Source organism: Alligator sinensis, unplaced genomic scaffold, assembly GCF_000455745.1.
Source record: "Alligator sinensis unplaced genomic scaffold, ASM45574v1 scaffold259_1, whole genome shotgun sequence".
Taxonomy (NCBI): Eukaryota; Metazoa; Chordata; order Crocodylia; family Alligatoridae; genus Alligator; species Alligator sinensis.
In genome coordinates this window covers 668,220-679,440 of record NW_005842430.1, presented here as the reverse complement: position 1 = coordinate 679,440, position 11,221 = coordinate 668,220, and the positions used below count along the sequence as shown (strand labels likewise).

Genomic DNA, 11,221 nt, shown 5'->3' with positions numbered 1-11,221 from the left:
CTGCAAGCCCTTAACCATACGAGTGGCCCTTCTCTGGACCCTCTCCAGGTTATCCGCATCCCTCTTGAAGTGCGGTGCCCAGAATTGCACGCAGTACTCCAACTGCGGTCTGACCAGCGCCCGATAGAGGGGAAGTATCACGTCCTTGGATCTGTTCGTCATGCATCTGCTGATGCACGATAAAGTGCCATTAGCTTTTCTGATGGCTTCATCACACTGCCGACTCATGTTCATCTTGGAGCCCACTAGGACTCCAAGGTCCCTTTCCACTTCTGTGCCACCCAGCAGGTCATTTCCTAGGCAGTAGGTGTGCTGGACATTTTTTCTCCCTAGGTGCAGCACTTTGCATTTCTCCTTGTTGAATTGAATTCTGTTGTTTTCTGTCCACTTGTCCAACCTATCCAGGTCTGCTTGTAGTTGTTCCCTGCCCTCCGGCACGTCCACTTCTCCCCATAGCTTTGTGTCATCCGCAAACTTGGACAGAGTACACTTCACTCCCTCGTCCAAGTCGCTGATGAAGACATTAAAGAATATCGGTCCAAGGACCGAGCCCTGCAGGACTCCACTGCCCACACCCTTCCAGGTCGAAACCAACCCATCCACCACGACTCTCTGGGTGCGACCCTCTAGCCAATTCGCCACCCACTGGACTGTGTAGTCATCCAAGTCGCAGCCTCTTAACTTGTTCACCAGTATGGGGTGGGATACCGTATCGAAGGCCTTCTGAACGATCTTCTGGAGGTAGCACTGGTGATGGTGGTCCAGGTTTTTCAGGTGGTCCCTGTAGGTCAGATGAGCTTCACAGCCATAGAGAAGAGTTGGGATTACTACAACCTTATATAGTAAGAACTTTGTTCAAGTCCTGATGCTGTGATCATTGAACACATGATGATTCAGTCTTCTAAAGGCAAAGCTGGCGTATTGGATCCTGAACTGAATCTCCTCATCAATGTTGGCCTTCTTTGAGAGATGGCTGCTAAGGTATGCAAAGTGTTCAACATTTGCTAGCTCCTGTCTGTGAATGAGGATCTTTGCCGGGGGGGTTGATTGGCCTGGAGCAGCCTAGTGAAGCACCTGTTTTTCCAATGTTAAGGGTCAGTCCCAGGCTCTGGTATGCTTGTGAGAAGCAGTTAAGGGCCATTTGCAGGTCCTCCTCAGCATGTGCCATCATAGCCCAATCATCAGCATACTGAAGTTCCACAATTGAGGCTGAAGTAACTCTGGTTTTGGCATGGAGGTGGGAGAGATTGAAACAGTTCCCATCCATCCTTTACTTGATGCCGATGCCACGTGCCAGATGGTCATGGATAAGCATCTTGATGACCACAAGAAAGATGGAAAACAACATTGATGCATCCCTGTTTGTTGCCAATAGTAGAGCCACTGCATAGGATGGAAGCAGTCATCTGGTCATGAAGCAGTATTAGGATGGTGATAAATTTCCCTGGGCAGTCAAAGTTCAATAAGATCTTCCACAGAACCCCATGGTTAACAAAGTCAAAAGTTTTGGTCAAATCAATAAAGGCCCTATACAGTTCCTGGTGTTGTTCTCAGCATTTTTTCCTGGATCTGCTGGGCCACAAAATAATGTCCATGGTGCCTCTCGATAGTATGAAGTCATATTGAAACTTGGGAACTTGGGATTTCTGCGGCAAGAGGAAGCAGTTGATTCAGCAGAATTCAAGCAAGGATTTTCTCAGCAATGGAGAAGAGGGCAATACCTGGATAGTTTCCACAGTCAGACTTATCTCATTTTTAAAAATGGTAACAATATTGGCATTCCTTACTACTGGGGTCCTAAAAAGATTTCCCACTTATTTTTGCAAAATGTTTATATCTAATGGCAAGAAGCTAAAGAATATGTTTTTTTAGTTATGTAAATTCACTGCCATCAAATAAAACAAGGTGTTTCAGAACAATGCAATTCCTATTACAGACTATCTTAGTATTAGGGCCAGTTTAAAATTATGCACCACACAGCAGTGGAGCAATTGCCTCTTCCCACACAGTTTCTGATTTAAAAAAAATATACAAGATGGGCCACAAAAATCCCACTGAATTGGATAGTAATATGTATGTATGTACGTGTACTCTGATTACTCTATTAGCCACTTAACTGCATTTGTCCAAAGATGCCTTGATATTGGGTTTAGATACTTCTGGCACCTGAGGGATTCTTAAGCTATTGATTCATAATTAAGTATGTATAAAACCTTAGCAAATTAATTGTTCTATTGAAAGCCATGTCTGCCCACATGCCTAAATACCTTGCTAAATTGGGATTTAAAGCCACAGCTATGGAGAGCTGACAAAACCAAAGCAAAATAAAACTCAGAGTTCCAGAAGTCCCTTAGATAAGAAATTAATGTGGATATGAGAAATTAAAGATCAGAGGGAATACACTGCATGTGACAGTTTTATAGAGAGGGGATAAAGTAGAATGAAGTAAAAGTCTCTACAGCATTAGCAACAGTAGTATGGAAAATAAAAAAAAATCTTGAAAAAGATCGTGGATAGTAGCAGAAATAAAATACTAATAGCCACAAGATATAAATAAGGTCAAAAAGGCATCTGCAAATGTCTTAAACACCATGGTTCAAAATAAAGAGGGGCTCGGGGGGCTGAGCTCCCCCATAAGAGATGACAGCCCCCCAAAAGACCCTCCCCCATCCTCCAATAAGAGATGAGAGCCCTTAGCCCACTCTGTGCCTTTCTAAGAAGCTCAGGAGGCAGCAGTGGCATCTTCTGGCTGCCAGTGCTGCAGACCCACCCCAAGAGTCTGAGTGTAATTTGAACCCACTTAACACCTTCAAATGTCTGCAACAAACCGTCCCCATGATGCTCTGACAATGTTGTCTCATATGAATCACTATATACACACCAAACAGAACTTGCATCACAGATACTTTCTGAGAATCAGTAAAGCATTCACAATATATGCACAAATATGCACGGTAATGAATTATTTTACTGTTATATATGTAGACACTTAGGCTGGGAATACAAAGAATACAATCAAAATCTATTTGCTCTTGGACACACTGGAATGTAGCTGTGGCATTCTTAGTAGTGACTTGCCCAAACAACTATAGAAGATGAAAAAAAGGTTGGAATAGTCTTGGATTAAGTTACTATATTAGGATTCAAGGCTGAGCTCTTACTCTGGACACAGATTTTTTGAGTCTGAGTGACTTGTTAGACAAGTCACTCAGACTTGTTAGACAAGTCACTCAGACTCTCTTTGTCTCAGAGTCTGATTTTTTAGTAAAGTTAATAATTTTTCTTCCAGCTTTTGCCTTTTTTCTCTATTTGAAGGCCAAGCTCTTTAGGGAAGGGTATTTGCCTTTTTAGGTGATTGTATTATGCTTAGAATAATGGTGCCCTTATCTATATTGGCATCTGCACTTGTTACTGTAGTATTAAGAACAAATAAGGCACTAATAAGTGGCAAGGCAATAATAAGATGGATGTGGCTAGCATTGAGAGGGTCCAGAGAAGGGCTACTCATATGGTCAAGGGACAGTGGGGCAGGCCCTACGAAGAGAGCCTAAAAGGCCTGAACCTATTCATCCTCCACAGGAGAAGGCTGAGAGGGGACCTGGTGGCCATTTACAAACTCACCAGGGGGGACCAGTGGGAATTGGGGGAGGCTCTGTTCCCCCAGGCACCACCCGGGGTTACTAGGAATAAATGGCCACAAATTGTTAGAGAGAAGGTTCAGGCTGGACATCAGGAGACATTACTTACAGTTAGGGCTGCCAGGCTCTGGAGTGGGCTCCCAAGTGAGGTGGTACTTTCTCCTACCTTGGGGGTCTTCAAGAGGAGGCTGGACAGATATTTGGCTAGGCTGATATGATCCCAGCACCCGTTCCTGCCCAGGGCAGAGGGTCGGACCTGATGATCTGTTTAGGACCCTTCCGAACCTAAGCACTATGTTACTATGATAAGAATTATAGCTAATACTCTCATGCATATTACTGGCAAAATTGTCCTACTGAATTTATAAAAGCTTAACTCAGGAAACTGCCTTAACTGAGGTCTGCTTTGGATCAATTTATTTAACAAATGAACTCTGGGATGCTTCCACACTCCAAAAATGTGCTTAGCTCCAAACTAAACAGTTTGCTGTATTGCAGCAAATAGGGAATGTGATTTGGGCATAAAGGCTGACTTACCACAAAGCACCATGAAATCAATTCCTCCTACCAATCTTTAAGCTGAAATGCTACCGGGATGCAGAAAAGGACTTAGGCCCTTTTTACTTCTTTCTGAAGCATAAAGAAAAACTGACAGGATTTATTACAATACATTTTTTGCCTCCATAATCTGCAAGTTTCACCAAGGATTGGTGACATCACAATAGCCCAGACCACCTGAGAAAGGAAGGAAGTTTAAACTCTTCAAAACTCTTTTTTCCCACCAATGTCTGTTTATTAATTATAACTAACTAATATGTTGGAGAAAGGACATCTTTTTTAAAGCTTAACAATCAGGTCTCTTTGAACAACGTATTAGAAACAAAAAACCCCACACAAATAGAGATAGTATCATGATAGTCCAATTAAGTCCTCCAGCAAAGTCAGGGAAAAACAGTCTGGAGATTCCTTATGCTTTTAAAGCTGAAAAACAAAGAAAAATAAATCCTTGTGGTGCTTTCTTATAAGTCATAAGAGGAAGGAAGGAAGGAAGGGTGGACGAGCCCTTTTTAAAAAACTCCTTTTCAGGAGCACAATGTATTCCAACCAATATATTGAGTCATTTGTCACATATACCATTTTTGAGGGTGATGTTTAATAGGGCTGTGCAAAGCTTCAGGTGCTGATTCGATTCTGAGGAGATCTGGCCCAATTTGGTGGCTGAATCTCCAAATCCGAACAGAATCAGGGGACCAATTTAAAGGTCCGAATCGATTCAAAGCTCTCTGAATCTTCGGAAAGGATTCGGAGAGCTTTGATAATTCGGGCAGTCCCCGGTGGCTGCAGCAGGGAGCTGCAACTGACTCCCAGCTGGTAAGTACTAGGGGCGGGGGAGGTTGGGTTGGGGGAGGGGACCATGGGGGGAACCCAACAGCCCCCCCACTCCCCAGCCCCCCCACCATGGCTGCTCCTGCCGGCTCCAGCTCCCAGTACTTTAAAAAAAAAGCCCTGGTGCTGACTGGGTGCTGCTGAGGCAGCATGGGGGCAGTGTGGGGGCAGCAGGGCTCATCCCCTGCCTGGCAGCACCCGCTGAGTCGGGGCTTTTTCTTTAACAAGTGCCGGGAGCTGGGGGGGCAGGGCAGCCATTGCTGAGCCGGGAGAGGGGCGGGGGATAGGCCTGGCCTAGCTGATTTGGAGATTCAGCAGCAGGCGAATCTCCAAATCAGATTCGGCTGAATCAAATTGGGACAGTGATTTGAATCACTGAATCAAATCACTGTCCCCTGAATTGGCTGAATCTGAATCCTAAGCAAATACTAGCTGCTTTGCAGAGCCCTAATGTTGAACTACATAGGCTTACACCAATACCTCTTGAAGAGTAAAGCTTCTTATTTAAGTATCTGAACCAGGATACTTGGATAATTCCTTTGTCTTTAGTTGCACAAGAAGAAAACTCTTAATCAGAACCCAAAAGGAAAGTACCCCAAATACCCTAGATATCACTCTGAGGAAGCAACACTCAGAATGAGAGGGCTTAGATTCATATCAGATGAATAATTCAGAATAATGTTAAGAACTAAGTATAAGTCGAACTCATTAATCAAAAACATGGGTACAATAGCTTTCTAACAGTTTATGATTACCATATGCACGAGGAAAAAGCAGGGAATATTGAAGCTACAGGTCAAACATGTTTTCTGTTATATGACAAGTGTGGAAGATACAGACTTGGCCTATCACCATGTATGTGACATAAGAGTAGAATATGGCAGAGCTTGCTGGCACTCCGATAACATACCAGGCATGTTTCTATGTCAGCTAAATTTATGCCACATTCTGCAAAACACAACATAGCGACTGTCTAATTTTGGAGCATAAACTTTTGCTCTCACTGATGGAAAGTTCAGAACAAGGTTTACATCCTCTTTAACCTGTTTGTGACAGTGTGGCATAAAACTGCCCTTGTTATTTACTACAGCTCTAGTATTTTGGAAGACTGGATGCTTCAAAACACTTTGTTCCAGGTGAAAAAAATGACCACTGCAACCATTCTAGGTAGAAGAGGGTTCTGTGCTTGGCAAACAAAATAGAGCTGGGTGAATTAAAAACAAAAAACAAGCAGAAGCATTGGCCATGATTCAGGGATAGTCATTGGTGAATGTTGCCCACATATATTTCTGACATCCAGATGTTTTTAAGCTTCCCCGCCCATATCCAGATGGGCACAGAATGAATCTATTATAGGGAAAAATGTGTTGGGAGTTGAGCAGAGACTGGCTAAGTATCAGAAGTTAAGTGTGAAAATCTTCTTGACAGAGGAGTTTCGACCTGTCCCCACTTAACACAAGAGCCCCAGATATTTTCTTTGGTAACAGGAGAAAGGCAATTGCAGACTAAGTCATGACTGAGTGGTTTGGCTGGGCTGAGCTTCAAGCTGCCCCCATATTAACCTAATAACTTTCTCAAGAAAGTTTTCCATGCTCCACCTCATTCAGATTGTAATTCTCCAAAAGCATCCAATATCTTCCATCCAGACAGCAGTTTTGTTGTCCCATATTTTTGTTTGAAAAGGTCTCTGTTTAGTTAGAACCCATCTGTTAAGTGAAGTACTAATACTGCATCAGAAGTGAAGCTGGACATAAAGTGCCATAGTAAATCTGTGCTGTGCCAAGAAGTGAAACTACACTCAAATCTGGGGAAAGGTGAATTAGTGATGCAGATCAACTCTAGCAAGAATTTTAAAAAAACAAGATGAAGGTGAAATCATGCTTATGTTAAAAGGCTGAAATCTTATTATAAAACTTGCCAATGATCTGAGACAATAAAGGAGCAGAAACAGCAATAGTTGGAGAAGAATCAGGGAGGCCAGCCTCCTCATACTAAGTTCTTGGTGCCCCCAGGCTCAAAAGCATAGATATCCACATCAGCAGTGTGACATGTTTATTTAGATGAGTTAACTGCAAAAACATTTGCCAAGCTATTTTCACTCTATGCCAAGTATATGTCAGATCTCAACACACTGACCTTGTAGCAACAACTGTGGAGAATCACATATTTTATTGTCTCTCTTCTTAACAACGGTTGACTACGCAACTACATTTTACAGAAAAGATTATGTTAATTTATTTACTTCTTTACTTAAAAAGAAGTACTAACACCACTTGTTCCAGCTCCTGAGAAAGTCTCTAAATGATAGTTTTTATAAGTCAACCCGCCTTATTCACCCCCCAAACCAGCCCACTCAGAATAAATTAAATCAATTAATTGTTTCCTGTGATGCAAATTTAAATGGTCACAATATCAAATAAGTCACAACTATTCAATAAGAGTTCAAGTACTGATAAAGTAGGAAAAATGTAATAAATCCTTTTAAATCCTTCACTCAATGTCTCACCCAAGTATAACACCTAGATTTTTATGCTCCCTATTGAAAAAAAGCCCACACTTAAAAAGAGCAAGTTAATTATAAAGGAGTCAGCTGATGTTTTTGTGCAAATAATCCTTTCATTAAGCAGTGACTTAGTAGGAATAGAGTAAAAGTGTCCAACAGTTTAAGGGATTTTGATTAATTTATAAAGCACTGAAACAAATTCCAAAAGTCACAACACAAGACAGACCAGCAGTACAAGCACCCATTTTTTTCCCAGTCCATCTTACCCTAGACTAGAACATATTTAGCTGCCTCAGGAGAGAGAATTTAAAAAAGCACAGTGAAAATCATGAAAAGAAAAGCTCTCAGGTGTGTCTATTGTCATTAACAATGTAAAAGGTCTTCCTATGCCTGTCTATGGGCATACCAAATTATGACAACTATTTGGGCTACTCTAATAACGGACTGACAATAGCTTAAAGTATTTGGTGTCAGTCGCACAGAATGCAGAAAGATTCTCTCAGGGTAGCCCTTATTAATATGAATTTACTTTGCTTACCACAAGGCTGGATTCAGCCTTCTCAGACAGACAAACTGTTGTCTGTATGTGGGGGAATAATTATAGCAAACAGTGGAAAGCCTATAGCTCCCGTAGCCTCATGAAACACACCCAGCTCTTATTTGCAAACTGCCATTTGCACCCAACTGCACTGGCTGTGTTTAAATGATGCTGAATTCACGTAATCTGTGGAACACTTTGTTGTCCTCCAAGGTGAATACTAGGGCTGCGCAAAATTTCGCTGGTAGTTTCATTTCGACGCTGTTTCGACTTGTTTTGAGCTCAAAACAGAAAAATAGAAACAAAACAGAGAACTTCAAAACAGCCTCGAAATGAAACGATACAAGTCAAAACATTGCGAAATTTTCAAAATGTTTCAAGTTTCAAAGCACAAGCTGGGCTTGCCTGCAGGAAAACAGAAACTAAAGTAAGGAGAGGGAGGGAGAAAGGGGGAAACGACTGTTCTCATTGACTGTGTAGCTGGCCAGTGACTGTCACCCTTCCCTGAGGTCTCTTCCAATCCCAGTGCTCTGGGGGAGGGATGGAAAAACTACATAAAAGGCAGCATTGTTTGACCTGCCCTGCTTTCTGCCTTGGCGTCAGTTGTGTGAGGGCGCACCTTAACACACACAGTGTCACCCACTTGTGTTACGAGTTTTGCCTGCTAGAGGCAAAGAGCAGCTAGAGGTGCAGGGCTCCAGAATCCAGACTCCCCCTGCACCCATCTCCTTGACAGTTGGCAGGTTTTGTGGCCATAGCAGGATCTACAAGGCCTGCAGTTTTCACCCCCCTGTGCCCCAAGACAGACAGTTCCACAAGCACTCATGTCACGAGTTTTGCCTCTCAGCAGCCAGAGGTGCAGGGCCTCAGAGCCCAAAAGCCCTGCACCTATCTTCTTGACAGCTGGCAGGCTTCGTGGCTGCAGCAGGGGGCACAAACCCTGCAGGCTTCCCCCCCCCGCGGCTGCAGCAGGGGCCACAATCCCTGCAGCTTTCACCCCACTGCGCCTTAACACACACAGTGTCACCCATGTCACGAGTTTTGCTTGTCCGCAGCTTGAGGTGCAGTTTCCCCCAAACTCCTGCACCGATCTCCTTGAAACTTGGCAGACTTTGTTGCCTCAGCAGGGGCTACCAGCCCTGCAGTTTTGACCCCACTGTGGCTTAACACATGCACGTGACATGAGCTTTTTGGTTTCAAGACTTTGAGGTGCAGTTTCTCTGAAACCCCTGCACTTATGTCCTTGAAATTTGGCAGGCTTCATGCCCTCAGAGGGGCTACCATTCCTGCAAGTTTAATCCAAATCAGGCCAGAAATGACAAAGTTATAGGCTGTTTTGAGCTTTCCCATTATAGCCTATGGGCGAAACGTTGAAACAGTGAAACTGTTTCGACAAAATGAAACGGAACAGCAGTTTTGTATTGAAATGAAATTTGAAACGAAGTGCTGTTCTGTCAAAACAGAAGTCGAAATGGAACAGTGCCGTTTCACACAGCAGTGAATACTGCCCTAAAGACAGGAGATAATACTGAAAAGTCAGCATTTTCCAACTACTTGAGTTCACAGAAATATCTTCTATTCTAAAGAGAAAAGGAAGTAGACAAAATCAGATATCACTGCATGGGTCTGCTGGCAAAGAAGCGTTCTTGACTAGGCACACTCTATGCAACTCTTTTTCTACTTCAGAAGCACCGGATGCATTGTGTGCTGGTGTGACTGGTATTGGAAGTTCAGCACATACAAAAGTCATATAAAACGCACAGTAAGGTCCAGAGTTTATATTAGGGTTGCAGTAATCTATGCACGGTCTTCTGCCAAATGTGTCAAATTTTCCCCTATAACAGAGCTACTTTGCTCATCATCAGGCCATATCCTGCATTTTTTGAGTCACACACATTTCAGGCATTTAATAGAGCAACAGCCACTTGCAGAGAGAAGGAGACTAATTGCAATAACATATCCACGCTATATACAATTTGTTCAGTTCATAAAACCAAAAGCACAATATTCCTTTGCTCTTAGGATACTGGCAAGGCAGGCTAGTCTGAAATATGACATTTTTTTTTAATGTATTTGTTTGCATGGAAAATATAATTCCAATAATAACATATGTTTATATAAATATATATATATTCACCCAGTAAAATTATCCTAAAATTTAAGTAGCCCAGAAACAACATACTTAATTTTACTCATATTTCACATGATCCCCAAATAAAACACACACCTTGTTTTTTGGGAAAGCAGAATAAAGAAATTAAAAAAAAATTCTAGAGTTATGGACACACATACCAGGGACAGATCCTAATCTTCAGCATACTCACCATCACTTTCCTATTTAGACAAAAGCTACAGTTTTAACCTTTTCACACCTGAATTGTCATCAGCTCTTGGCCAGTCAGCCAAAAGCTGAAACTCCAGCTGCTGAGATAGACTTGAGTTCATAGGCAGATCTAGGATTTTGAAGAGAGCTATTAATAGCCTGGAGGGTTATAAAATAGGAAAATGATAGACCAGGAACAGCTAAAAGACAACCAAATTGGGGAGGAAAGAACAGCTTCATGAGTGGAACATCAATATCACTTAAAAGGAGAGGAGTCATTAACACCAATTGAGTAAACTTTTGGGGAAGGTGCATGTGGTATGTAAGTAAACGTGGTATATTAATTAATTCTTTCCAATACTTTTCAACACACTTAAGGATTGCTTTGGAGCACTTCTAATTCCAGGCTACACAAGAATGGAAGCGATTTTTAGTATAGTTCTAAGTAATATATAGGAGTTTGTTCAGAAAGTAACCCTGGTTAAGCCAAAAAGTAATACTGCCCATAGTGACCCAAATCTTGTCTAATACAGCCATGCACACTGGGCACCCTAAATACTTGCTTCTCTATGCAAGCACAAGTGGCACTCAGCAGCCTGAACAACCCCATCCTCACTCTCCATGCTTAGAATTTTTTTAGCAAGGGCTGGTTCCTTATAAGGAAAATGTGAGGAAACTTGGCAGGTTGAAGAGAAGAATGGATAGGACAAGCATGAACCCAGGAAGGAAGCCCATTTGAATGAATAAAAGCCCACCTCCAGCTAAACCATCACCTTCAATTATGCATGTCTGCCTTCTAACGATCAAGGCAGCACACTGTATTGGCCTCCTGC

At 42.4% G+C, this 11,221-nt stretch overlaps 1 protein-coding gene across 2 annotated transcripts in view; it reads right to left on the bottom strand.

Annotated features, from left to right (window-relative positions):
* Window positions 1-11,221, bottom strand: part of LOC112551336 (ADAMTS-like protein 3) — a 276,557-nt gene that overhangs the window by 88,538 nt on the left and 176,798 nt on the right. The gene's annotated exons all lie outside the window — the stretch shown is intronic.